This window comes from Alosa alosa, chromosome 16 (genome assembly GCF_017589495.1).
Source record: "Alosa alosa isolate M-15738 ecotype Scorff River chromosome 16, AALO_Geno_1.1, whole genome shotgun sequence".
Lineage (NCBI taxonomy): Eukaryota > Metazoa > Chordata > Actinopteri > Clupeiformes > Clupeidae > Alosa > Alosa alosa.
The window spans coordinates 29,036,611-29,051,037 of NC_063204.1; the positions used below are offsets into that span (position 1 = coordinate 29,036,611).

The window sequence follows — 14,427 nt, forward strand, 5'->3', positions numbered from 1 at the left end:
CACAGCGGGATCGATGCTGGCTATTTTCTCCATCAGCCTCTCTCTCGGCTCCTGTGGGCGATAACAGATAATGTGGAGAGAGAAGAAAAAGTGCAGAAAGTGCAAAAGGTCAGAGAGAAAGATAAAGATGGAGAAAAGAGATGGAAAAATGGGGTGACAACAGGACGAAGGAAAGAAAGAGAGAGGGGTATGTAATGAGACATAATCTTAGAAGAGTGGCAGCTCCTTTAAAAGGGTATCAGTGCTAAAAGGTGTAATGATATAGAACTGGGGATGGAGAGAGAGAGAGAGAGAGAGAGCGTGGGGAGAAGAAAGTGAGATCCGAGACAGCGTGGTTACTGCCAATAGAGGGGTAATTCAACCCTTCTCAGCCGTGTTTACACGGTCAGAATATTCATGAGGCAAAAGCCGCTACTGAGAGAGAGAGAGAGAGAGAGAGAGAAAGAGAGTAAGGGAGGGAGACAGAGTAAAAGATAGATAGAGAAGTACATAAAAGAGTAAGAGAAAGAGAGAGTGAAATATAGAGAGATGTAAAGAGATCACATACCACTAACTACCTGTGCAATTATAATTGCTTTGGCAGTACAAAGTGTATTTTTGTCATGCCGATAATGCTCTACTGAGAGAGAGACAGAAGAGTGAAAAATAGATAGAGAGATGGAAAAAGAAAGACAGAGACTAAACATGACAAAGACAGAGGGAGAGTGAAAAAACAGAACATCCAACAGAAAGAAAATACATACATACTCAGTTACACTCTGTAACTTAGCCTGAGTCTAACTGAGAGAGAGGAAGAGAGAGAGAGAGTGTGAGAGAGAGAGAGCAGTTGCTAGAACCCACTTCACACTTCATCAGGGAGAGAACCCAGTGTGCAAAGAACAGCAGTCCAGCACTAACCCATCAACAACCGAGAGGAGGACGAGAAAGAGAGAGAGAGAGTAACATATGAGGAAGCAGAAAGAGGTGTGGAAAAAGAGGTAGATAGAGAGAGTGAAAGAGAAGGGCACCAGAGGGAGTGGGTGAGTGAGTCTCACAGAACGGACTGAGACCGAGAGAGAGAGTGTTTAGATAGAGAGGAGGAGAGAGAGAAGGAGGGAAAGAGAGAGAGAGAGAGAGGGGAGGAGAGCAGAGTGGAGCAGCCAGTCACCCTCCCCACCTGAAGATTGCTTTGTCACACACGCTCGTGCGGAGCTCTCCAGCACGGACCAATCCAGCCATCAGGAGGTGTGAATCCCACGCTCCCGCTCAGCCTTCATTTCCTCACTCACTCCATCGCCACGCGCACCAGGCGCCGCTGATCAGCAGGTGACCGCTCCGACACCCCCCACAGGCACCCGAGCCCAGGAAGGAAACAAATAACACAGAGGCAGAGAGAGAGAGAGAGAGAGAGAGAGCAAGAGGCAGAAGCAGACGGAGTGGTGGATGAACAAATAAAGAGGAGAGAGAAAAGACAGAGAGAGAGAGTGGAGAGAACTTCCAGAGGTGGAGAGAAACTCTTGGAAATCAAGGTAAGATGATTTATTTCCCTCTTTACTTTCAGAAGCGTTATGATAGTCGCCAAGCATGCGCTCAGAAGTGTTAACAGGGGCATTTTTGAATGCAGTTTGAGGGCTTATATTGTACTGCCAAGTGCGACTTCTTTATCTGGTCTGTGTGGTAAAAAGAAAGAAGATCCACATATGAATAGATTGGGAAGCCACAGAAATCTCAGAAATCCTCTTTTTTATGTAGGGTTGTGTTTTTCCTATGTGGGGTTGCCGCTGCTCTAGAGAGTGCGCAGGGTTGGGACACACTAGTGGCATGGCAGGCTGATCTCATCTGTCTTAAAGTGTAGTCTGTTTGGGAGGATGCCACAGGAGCAACACAGTCCCAGCTTTGTGTGATGCCTGGAGGAGGCTGGGGTTGGGCGGGGGGGCACGCAGGATTTATTGTAACTGGATGCAGTGCACTTAATGGAGGAAAAAGAAAAGAGTGATTGAGAGAGAGGGAGAAGGTGTGAGTGTGTGTGTGTGTGTGTGTGTGTGTGTGTGTGTGTGTGTGTGTGTGTGTGTGGTGGTGTGCGATAATATTTGGTGTGCATGTGTGTGTGTGTGTGTGTGTGTGTGTGTGTGTGTGTGTGTGTGTGTGTGTGTGTGTGTGTGTGTGTGTGTGTGTGTGTGTGTGTGTGTGTGGGCTTGAATGCATGCGTGTTTGTGTGTGAGCACCATCAGTGCCAGAAGTGGGAAAAATGTGAATAGAGGGAGACTATTGAGACTATAGACTATTGCTCTCCCTCTAAAAGAAAAAAAATGCAAAATCAGGAATGGGGAAGAAAGGGCAGAATAAAGAAAGAATGGGGGGAAGAGAGAAAGAGAGAGAGAGGGAGGGAAGGAGAGGTCTGGTTGATGGGGACTTGCTGGCATCCTGTGCTGTAACCAAAGCAGCTGACGTGATTGAGAGCCAACACACACACACACACACACACACACACACACACAAACAGAAATAGAAAAATGCTGTAAACAGACAGTTTATGACACCATGCAAAAAAAAACCGCACAGAGATCAACACTCAAGTGATAACTCATGAACACATGTGAACACACACACACACACACACACACACACACACACACACACACACACACACACACACACACACACACACACACACACACACACACGTTCTCTTTCTCTATGATTCCTCTCTCACACACACACCTTCTGCCAAAGCCTTCTCACATTCCGCCCTCAGATAAAGATTTCATTGTGGCGCACTGTGACCAGATTCATTAAGTATCCACGAGTACATTCTCCAGGGTATGCTATGTCACCACTCAGCCCTCCTCTCTTTCTCTCTCTCTCCCTCTCTCCTTCCCTCTTTCTCCATCTCTCTCCCTCCTTCTCTGTCTTTCTTTCTTTCTTTCTCTCTCCCCCTCCCCATCTATAGCCTTTCAAAGCAGTGAGTTATTTATTCTCATCACCTAGGGGGGAAGTGGGCAAGCACCGGGCAAGCGGAGGGCCAGTCTCTCTCTCTCTCTCTCCCTCTAGTATAGCATGATGGAGTGTGGCAAGTAGTTTACAAGGATGCTGAAGGGGGTGAATAGATAGAGAGAGGTAGGGGTGGAGAGAGAGAGAAGAACAGAGAGAGAGAGACAGAGAGAGTGTCTTGCCTCATTACCGGTCTATAGCGTCCAACCCCCTGCTAAGGATCCCTCCACGTCCCTCCAAAAGGGAATCTTAATTGCAAAGTTCTCCAGCCAGTCTAAGCTGATTTGGCTCTCTCTATCTCTCTCTCTCTGTCTCTCTCCATCTTTCTCTCTCTGCATGAGCTGCCACTGCTCATTTGGGTCTCTGGTTATCTGGTTAAGTGGACATATTGGTTTGTCAATCTGGTTGGTGTCTTTCTCTGTCTCTCTCTTCTCTATCTCTCCCGTAAATACACACACACACACACACACACACACACACACACACACACACACACACACACACACTCCTTCGTAGGCCAACTGAGCTGAGGTGTTAATATCTAATTTCAATACAAAGTTGGTGCCGTATCAATGCTTCCCTTTGCACGAGTTCAGCAGAGCACATGCTTTGACCTCTTTTGTCCACTCTGCTGCAATCTTGCACATGTATGACACACAGGGAATGAACCTTGCACATGTATGACACACAGGGAATGAGCCTTGCACATGTATGACACCCAGGGAATGAACCTTGCACATGTATGACACACAGGGAAAGACACAGACAGGAGGAGCTGCCCGCTGCCCAGGGCGTAATGTTTCTGCTGCGCGCACACGCAGGGTGTGGAATTCAATAGGGCCCTAAATTCTTAATTGAAAAGACGTTGGACTCCAGGGCCCGTTGTTGACGCCATCCCACACCAAAAGGTGCCATTGAGGGCGTCTGAAAAAGGAGCCTGTTTGCTTTTGTTCTCCGGAGAAGAGGACGGGTCGGACTACACCACAACACTCCATCATGTGTGTATGTGTGTGTGTTTGTGTGTATGTATACTGTATGTCTGTGTGTGTATGTGTGTGTGTCCAGAGAAAAGGAGGGGTCGGACTACACCACAACACTCCGCCGCTCCCGAGCTCCTCCAGATTCAATTGGGCTGCATCTGGTGTGGATGAACTCGATATGTGTGACAGTTGTAGCTGTCGGCCAGCCTGGGGTATTGACAATGGCATGTGTTTTTTCCCAGAACTAATACTTCTTGGCAAAACAAAAGAAAATGGCGTGTGAATCTTGGGTGTCTCTATTATTCGGGAACAAGCAGTCATATTCTTCAGGTGGAGATTCACTTGTGCTGCCCCGAGCAAGGATGTCTCCCATTACATGACATGCTCCCACACGAGAGCAGCACCGCGCAGCCTTTCATCCTGCTATCACATTCCCATTTGGAGATGAAAAATATGAGCCCACATGTATTCATATGCAGCTGTTATTGTCTCTGAAATGTGTGCGGTCGGGTCGTGTAATGGGTGGATGGACAGAGAGCTGGCCGCCGGCGGCTCCTGGGCTATGGGGTTCTCCAGCGGAGTGCTGTACCGGCTTTATGGGACGGTGAACAGCCTGGACAATAATTGGCGATGTGTGATGTCATAAATTAGGGGCATCAGTGGAGAATGACAGAGGGTGGCCTTAAGGGTGTATTTACAGCTGACATCCCGGCACTCATCCACACACACATCCACACACACACACACACACACACACACACACACACACACACACACACACACACACACACACACACACACACACACACACACACACACACACACACACACACACACACACACACATCCACACACACACATCCACACACACACACACACACAGAGAGAGAGAGAGAGAGAGACACACACACAGCTTAAGCCCTTGATATGCTTTGGTCCTTTCTTTGATTTGGGAATACCAAACGCTCAATGTGTTTGATGGTTTGTGTGTGTGTGTGTGTGTGTGTGTGTGTGTTGTAGTGGTTGATATTGGTGGATGGACAGTTGGTTACAGTAAAGTGAAGGCTGAATATAGATGGGTGACTCCATGACAGCATTGTTTTCCTCTGGGTTTTGATTGTGTGGCTGGCTGTGATATCCAATCTCTGTCTGCAGACACTGCCTTTGCAGGAATGTCTTTAGGTTTGTGTGTGTGTGTGTGTCTGTACAAACATGTGACAGCGGAAGGGGGAGATAGAGAAAGAAATGTTCAATTGGAGTGGAGATGTGTGTGTGTCTACATGTGTGTGTGTGTGTGTGTGTGTGTGTGTGTGTGTGTGTGTGTGTGTGTGTGTGTGCGCGCACATGCGTTTTATTCAGCAAATTCATATCACCATTTCCCCACAGACACAAACTCATTCAGACTGGCTTCCACAGGCCTCCTCTTCTTCTCTTCTCTCCTCTCTTATCCTCCTCTTCTCCTCTCCTTTATTCTCTTCTCTTATCCCCCCATCCTGAGACAGTGAATTATTCCCAGCCCTCGCAGGATCATGAAAGCAATCATGTTTTTCGTCTCTCTCTCCCAGCCAGACAGCCTCTCAGGCAATGAATCTATTCAAAATGACAGTTGCTTAAAGTAATAGACAGAAACACCTCACCAGCTAAATTAATTCAAATTGATTCTCAGAAGAGCACTCCACCTCTGTTTACTTTCACACCCTTTTCTCTCTCTCTTTTACTCCCTTCATCACTCTCTCTCTTACTCCCTTCATCACTCTCTTTTTTTCTTCCTTCATCAGTTTCTCTCTCTCTTTCACTCCATTCATCAGTTTCTCTCTCTCTTTCACTCCCTTCATCAGTTTCTCTCTCTCTTTTTCTCCCTTCATCAGTCTCACTCTCTCTTTCACTCCCTTCATCTCTCTCTCTCTCTCTCTCTAGAGGGTGGGGAAAGGGTGTAGGGTGAGGGTGGGGGAAGATGTGGGGGTGAGGATGGGAGTGTGGGTGGGGGTGAGGATGGGAGTGAGAGTGGGGGTAGGTGTAGGGGTAGGGGTGGGAGTGAGGGTGGGGGTAGGTGTAGGGGTAGGGGTGGGAGTGAGGGTGGGGGTAGGTGTAGGGGTAGGGGTGGGAGTGAGGGTGGGGGTAGGGGTGGGAGTGAGGGTGAGGGTAGGTGTGGGGGTGGGGGTGAGGATGGGAGTGAGGGTGGGGGCAGGTGTGGGGGTGAGGATGGGGGTGAGAGTGGGGGTGGAGGTGAGGATGGGGTGTGGGTGGGGGTGAGGATGGGAGTGAGGGTGGGGGTAGGTGTGGGGGTGGGGGTAAGGACGGAAGTGTGGTTGGGGGTGAGGATAGGAGTGAGAGTGGGGGTAGGTGTGGGCGTGGGGTAAGGATGAGAGTGAGGGTATGTGTGGGGGTGAGGATGGGAGTGAGGGTGGGGATAGGTGTGGGGGTGGGGGGTGAGGGTGGGGGAAGATGTGGGGGTGAGGATGGGAATGAGGGTGGGGGTAGGTGTAGGGGTAGGGGTGGGAGTGAGGGTGGGGGTAGGTGAGGGGGAGGGGGTGAGGATGAGAGTGAGGGTGGGGGTAGATGTGGGGGTGGGGGTGGGAGTGAGGGTGGGGGTAGGTGTGGGGGTGAGGATGGGAGTGTGGGTGGGGGTGAGGATGGGAGTGAGGGTGGGGGTTGGTGTGGGGTAAGGATGGGAGTGAGGGTAGTCGTGGGGGTGGGGTTGCAAACCAGAGGCTCAACCCAGACATCTCATGCCCTGCTAAGGGGAAGAAGACCGCAGACTCCTTTCCTTCAGCTGCCCACAAAAGATCCACCTTGAGCCCAGAACGAATTACCCACCTGAAATGGGGTCAACAAATGCATAGGTTTCATGAAGGGGAAGAGGATAAAAAGGGATTGTGTTGGGCCATTGAATGCAGGTTTCTATCTAAGTCTGCAAAAGGTCATCCCGCCAACTGCAGTACTTCAAATGACTGCTTGAATTTTCCATCAAAAAGCTAACACAACCATGACGAGAACATTTTATAGCAGATAATGTCCTGCTATCATAATGTCTGATGTCCTTTGTCATATTGCCAGTATTGCAACTGGCAGTTCTCAGACTTTTAGACCTCATAACAGTTAATGTCTCATCCAACCAAGTTACAGTCAGACCAGGATGAACTGCTGATTTAATTAGTAGACCATCGAGCCATCGATCATCCAATCATGCTTAGATAACATCATTCTCTTATGGCATAATTTGAGAGACTACTGTTATAACCACTAACCACATAGGACAGGGTAAGAAATCGTCTATTACTTGTTTATAACGTTGCCTATCGGTGCTGAAGTGAAGTGCCAGCTTTTATTCCTTGGAAAATGAGTACTCCAGCTAAACACTTGACCATGAATGTATAACAAGCATTCACTTCTGGAGAGCACCTAGTGTGTGTGTGTGTGTGCGTGTGCATGCGTGCATGCGTGCCTGCGTGCGTGTGTGTGTGTGTGTGTGTGTGTGTGTTTCTTGTTGTGATCAAGGCTGCAGAAGGAGTAATGAATCTGGGCAGTGCCGTCTTCTTTTCTCACAAAAGTATTATTTTTCTCACAAAAGTATTCAACTTTCTTTTACTGAGAAGTCAACAGAATGCCTTGTATATTTTGTAAAAAAAATTTTTGGGGGGGGGGGTAAGCTGGAGGAGGAATGGACATGAACACACACACCCGACCTTCATGAACACACACACACACAAACGACCTTCATGAACACACACACCCGACCTTCATGAACACACACACCCGACCTTCGAAACAAGCTTTCAGCTTCCACTTTTGCATTAAGTGCTCCCTTGACATAGTGCTCATTCCAAAAATATGTCCGATCAGACGTTAGTTGCCTTGAATAAGTGAATAGCTTGCTTTCAATCAAAACCCTTTGTGTGTCCGGTAGCAAACATTTTTGGGGAGCTATTGTGATGACGTGTGTGTCTGACTGTGTGTAGGCCACCCAGTGACCCTTAAGATCGACGTGAGTCAAATCGGCAGGAGTTATGGGAAATTATGAAAAGCTGAGTGTGATTGTGAGCGTGTGTTCCTTAAATAAGGATGTAAAGTGTGTGTACACACACACACACACACACACACGCTCGAGCAGTAAAAACTTTTTATGGTCCATCTAGCCTGGCATCTGAGCTCTTTCTTTACTTCTTTTTTTCTCTCTCTCTCAAAACACACACACACACACACACACACACACACACACACACACACACACACACACACACACACACACACAGTGTGACCTTCAGAAGGGGCTAAAAACATCACCAAAAGCCTATGCCGAGGAGAAGAGGTAGTAATTGAGGCTGCCCTTGATCGAGCCGACCAGCGATTAGATTTTATTGGTTAAAAAAGCAGCTCATATTCAACAGAGACTGCGTCTGGCCTGGAGGGAGAAAGAGACAGAGAGAGATAGAGAAAAAGACAGAGAAAGAGAGAGAGAGAGAGAGAGAGAGAGAGAGAGAGAGAGAGAGAGAGAGAGAGAGAGAGAGAGAGAGAGGCAGAAGTGGGATCGCACAGTGAGCCCTGCAGTAACTCCAGTGCTTTTTGGGAAGGTTCATAGAGATCAGGGATAGGAAGAGAGAGAGAGAGGGAGATAGAAGAGAAAGAGGAGAAAGCTGGAGGAGAGAGGGATGTGATTAGGTGAGGAAGAGGAGGATGAAGAGACAGGAGGTAGAGGTGGGGAAGAGGTGAGAGTTTAGGAGAAGGCAGGAATGAGTAGTCATCAATCTGCTCAAAGATTTAATTACATATGAGCTCCAGAGTATATTGAAAGTCATTAAAACCTCACATCCCTTCATCTAGAATGTTCTATCTTTTCTCTTAATTCAGTTTGCTCAGTTGTGCTCTTGTCTCCAGTCCCCCATATGTTTATCATATTTGGGTTGCAACAATTATGAATACAATAATCAAATATCATTCCAGTGATCAAGTATGTGAGTTTATGTTCCCAATGCAATGATGGACACTCTGTCCATTTCTCCTTCTTTTGATATTCAATTTGACCAAAGTCCCAATCTTACACAGATGCAGGCGTAATTAACTTTACCAGATGAGAATGATAGATGAAAAGATTAATGAAAGAAAGAAAGAAAGAAAGAAAGAAAGAAAGTGTGAGAATTGGAAGAGAGGAGACGAGATATGTCAGAGATCAAGGAACATGAGAAGAAACTGTAGCAGAGAGAAAAGAATGAGCAAGAAAGAGAGAAAGGGAGAGAGAGAGACAGAAAGAGAGAGACAGAGAGGGAGAGAGGGGAGAGAGAGAGAGAGAGAGAGAGAGAGAGGGGGGAGAGACAGAGAGAGGGAGAGAGAAATGGTGCATGTAAAAGAACAGGAGATGTCAGGATGAAAGAAATGGAAGACAGAGAGAAAGAGATAGAGGCCAAGTCAGAGGAGTGGAGGACCAGGTGGATAAGAGCAGATATGATATAAGAAGGGCCAACCAAGCCCAGTACATGTGAAGAAAGACAGAGATGAAGGCTAGATGAAAGCTGGCTTATCTATGCGCATATGTGTTTATGCATCTGTGTGTGTGTGTGTGTGAGTGTGTGTGTGTGGGTGTGTGTCTAACCTTTACCAGCATGAAGCGGAGGTAGCAGACTGCCAGCATATATGAATGGTTTGAGGAAGCTGACCTCAGGGGGAGCTGAGTGACTCGGCCCCATCACCACCTCCCCTCTGAACCGCCATCCATTAGGAGGGAGCGCCCAGCTCACCTCGCCAGGTGGAACCCGTTAATGGAGACGGGCTCCTGGCACTCTGCCACAGGTGTAGCAATGAAAGTGTGTGTGTGTTGTGTGTGTGTATGTGTGTGTGTGTGTGTGTGTGTGTGTGTGTGTGTGTGTGTGTTTGTGTGAATTTGTTCAGTCTGGTTGCCATGAGAGCATCACCATTTTGAAGTAAAAACACAAGTTCCTCATGTACACACACACACACACACACACACACACACACATGCACAAGCAAACAAGGTCATGCTGTTAACCTGCTAAACTGTTAGCTCTGTAGATGTGCAGTGCAAATGCTACCGTCACGCAGGTCTATGCTAAGAGGGTCAAGCCACTCCGTTGCAAACACACACACACACACACACACACACACACACACACACACCCCAGGTGGCCCTGCAGCGCTTAAGCGCCTCACTTTGATGTGTACTAATGGACGGAAGCAGCGATGAGATCCATTTCCTCTCTCTCTCTCTCACTGTCTCTCTCTTCCTCTCTCTCTCACTCTCTCACTGTCTCTCTCTCTCTCCCCTCTCTCTCTCTCTCTCTCATGCTCTTTTTCTGTCGCTCTGCTTGGGCCCCCTGCAGAGTACATGAGGGTGTTGTTTCCAAGCTGGCTCTCAGCGTGTGTGAGGGATGCGGTTTGAGTCATGAGGAAAGAGGAGGAGAGGGAGGAGGAGAGAGAGAGAGAGAGAGAGAGAGAGAGAGAGAGAATAGGGGGAGGAGTGAGAAGACAAAGGGGTATGAAGAAGGTAAAGTCATACCAGGGGCAAATGTCTCAGTTTAACTTCATTTCATCAAGCAGGATGATGCAGGTGACATAGAACAAGCATCTAGAATGTTCTAGAGTCTTAGCGTTAGAACTGAAGGCACATGGCCTGCAGCACTGACAAACACCATCATACCCTTCATAACTGCCATGGACAACATCAAAAAGGAGGAGAGCTTTACTATTGGAACAAGAGTAGTTTACCAACAGCTGCAACTGGTCTCTTTATCTGGAAACGTACAGACCACCTTTATCCTTGATGTGCAGGTTACTGATTGATGCCTTGCTGCTAAAGAAACTTGTTTAAAGCAATATTTGCCAAATAAAGCAATACCATGATGTGTATCTGACTTATACTTATACTTATACTTAAATACAGAATTCATGTGTGACCATGCAGATCTGACCTGGTGGTACTTCTGGGATGTGTGTGTGTGAGAATATATGTGTGTGTGTGTGTGTGTGTGTGTGGGTTTGCATCTCTGTGAGTCTCATCATTATTCTTTTTTTTTTCCAACCAATGCCAATCTGACTCCCCTCCAACATACGCACACGCACACACACATACACACACACAGACACACACACACACACACACACACACATACACCGCATTTCCAAAGCTCTATAAACAGATATGCTGTCAAGATCAACAGGTTTCAAAGCTTATACACACAAGCCAGGCCCCTCTGACTGCTTTAGGCACTGAAGATCACAGTGTTTCACAACTTCTAACTCTACACACACACACACACACACACACAGACACTGCAACCTCTCTGCTTGGATCTTCCGTTCTGACAGTATGTGTGATCTCTTGGTAATTTCCAAGCACTCCAAAATTAATTCTTGATGACGTAATGCTGGAAGTGGATTTGGGTGCAGACATCTGTTGCCTTATGCCTATATGAACAACTTCAAGGAATGAACTCTCGCTCAAGGAATGTCCAGCAATTAATTGTAAAAATATACACTAATTTACACTGTCAGTCACATATGGGCCAATGACGTGACATGCAGATTTCTGAATGGTTTCTTAAATGGTTTATAACAAGCATCATTTTATTCTATAAAACCTGTAAAATTTGAAAATATTATCGTTTTATCAAAAATATATATATGTATATATATATATATAAATTTCATGTTTTGTCATCTCAAACCCTCAAAATGTCAGATGGGGCAACCGTCCGAGCAAATTAACACTATGTGAAAAGTATTAAATATAGAATTTAAAAGGTAAGGAAATTAAAAATAAATAATTGGGGCATAATATTATGTTGAAGACCTTTCAAATAAAAGTTTACTAGTTTAATAGCTCTTGAATTGTTTGGAAAATTGAAAAAAACTTTTGTCTGGAAAATTGCATATCTGATTTATCAGGGCAGTGCAACAACATTCACAGAACGTTTCCTTTGAATTGAAGAGGGAAAAGAGTAAACAGGATATTGCCTCATCAAGACGACCCCAAGTAACCATTACTGATGAGTGAAAACTTTGTAAATCTTTCTCAAATACTGATAAAAACAGCTACTTTTCCTTCATAGTTGGACAGTTTACATGTCAGATGGTACAACCAATGTTATAAGAAAAAGTTATTTTGATATAAAAACTTTATTGTATTGGAAAATTGAATGGATGAACTTGCTAGCAAAGTCAAAAGGTATATAGGAGTCCAAGAAGATGTCTGTATATTATATAGGGGCTATTCAATTACTTTGTAATGGGGGCCAGTTCAAAGCATCATAACTGAAGGGCCGGAGAAATGCGGCTTGAAATATGAGTAATCACATTAACAGCTGTATATACAATGAAGTACAACAGCAGCAATATGGGTGTTCAAATGTTGTATTTTGTACATGCATAACAACATCATTACCCAGTTGTTGGTGGCTAATATGGAATGAAATCTGTGATAACAGATAACAGTAATGGAATCTGTGCTTTGCACAGTAACTGTTAGGTAAGATTTCCAGTGAGTACAGGATTCAAACACTGTTCAGGTGAATTAAATGTGTAATCAGTCGCATATGTAGCTCTTCTGACTTGCTGTATAGGCCTACTTGTTACATTTGACGTTCCCACTATTTAAATGAGATGACCGTGACCTCTAGATTTTTTTTAGCGGTGCAGGCATAATCGCCTAATAATAATAACACGGGGGTCCGGGGGTGTCTCCCGCGGGAATTTTTTCTTTTCTGGTTGCTAATCACACTATTTTAACATGTTTTGAGAGGGACAGGCCCATCTTTTTTCTGACGCACCTCACGTTACCCCATGCATTAAACCTATGTCACTGCTTGAATAAATGAAAAACATAGCCTACTGAACATGGGCATCGTCATAGTTCACGATGACAATGAAAACATTTAGCCTACTTGGTTTCTGACAGAAATGACGTTTTGTGCCAACATATTGTAGAAACACAACCACGTCCTTTATTTGGTGAACGGAGGTGCAAATCATCTCCTTTACTTTCTTTGGTTCTTATATGTCTGATTCACTTTAACCACAAAACCTTTTGCCGTCGTCACATTTACAAATATGCAATTTACCTTCGCTATCAGTGATACTTTTTGCTTCGAATCGCAATTGATTGCACATTTAATGTAACATGTCACATGATTTCCAAGAGGCCTTTAGACAGGCTCATTTCTGACTTCACTAGACTATTATTGCATTTGTTTATGTTGTAAGACGTGAAGAAATGAAGGACATCGGCAATAGCCAGGCTACTATATAGAAATACTTTGAAATTCCCTTTGAGTCAAGGCCGTAGGCATGATGTCAACATTGGGGGGGACCAAATATGTGGTGGGGTCTGAGGGACCCCCAAACAGAATTTCAATACATTTCCTACCATGCAAAAATATTATTAAAAATCATAAACAATTCATTAGTTAGGTCAGTCAATTAGGGTGACTTCTGGTGAGTTTGTGAAAAGAGAAGGGTGGAGAAGAAGCAACTTCACACAGAGGCTTGGGCTTCAGGGCCCCCTGAGCTCTTGGGCCCAGTAAGCCCATTCCATCCATGGACCCGTGACTCCATTTGTGTTCAAAATGGATACTTTTACAAACTTTACAATTAAAATTACAAAGAAATTACAAACTAGAGTATCTTATGATAACCTCATAGGTTTGGCCTAATAAGATTTTGTCTTTTAAATCAGATTTTATTATGCTGGCGGCTAATCACACAATTTTAACATAGTTTGAAAGGGACAGGATTCAGGAATAGGCTACTAAGACAGGCCCCTCTTCTGTCTGACTCACTTCATGTTACCCCTTTATGCATTATAGTCTGGCTTCTGACAGAAATGACGTTTTGTGCCAACATGTAGAAACACTAAGCCTACTACAGCCTTAAATTGGTGAATGGAGGTGCAAATTCCTTTCTTTGGTTATTGTCCGCGATTCACATTAACTGTAGGCTATCATCACATTGTAAACGTTTTTTCCAACTTGTGTGCTGTCGCCACATTTGATCACGTTTTGCCTGCATGGATGCGCGATTGAGTGCGCATCTAAATAATATGCAAGATGCAACAATCATTTCTAAGAGGCCTATAAACGGTCATTTCTGGCATTACTACTAGCATATGAATGCATTATTTATGTTGAAAGAATTGTTGTTGACAGAAACTATTTGTGTGGTGCAACATTAATCAATATTAGTAGTTCATAAACTCCAACGTGGCAATTTAGGTTGAAACTAAACTATGGCACTTACGTTCAGCTTATGTACAAATGTAATGAATTGTAATGTAGCCTAACTTGTTCAGTGGGCTGAGGTGCAGTGGCTGCAGGACTAGAGCGGGCGAGAGATGCAAGAATGGAGAACAGCTCATGCGCTTGCTAGAGATTACATTTTTTTTAAGGGCCAGTACAAATGACCTCGCGGGCCGGGCCGCCAATTGAAGAGCCCTGCGTGTATAATTTGAAATTAGTAGCGAAAGTCAGGTGGC

The 14,427-nt window shown here is 45.3% G+C and overlaps 1 protein-coding gene across 1 annotated transcript in view; it reads left to right on the forward strand.

Moving 5' to 3' along the window:
• The first annotated feature begins 1,195 nt into the window (after positions 1-1,195).
• LOC125309613 (cadherin-20-like) overlaps positions 1,196-14,427 on the forward strand; it is an 82,747-nt gene continuing 69,515 nt past the window's right edge. Inside the window, exon 1 of the mRNA XM_048266650.1 lies at positions 1,196-1,508. The gene's annotated coding sequence lies outside the window, so the exon portion shown is untranslated. The remainder of the gene's footprint in view (positions 1,509-14,427) is intronic.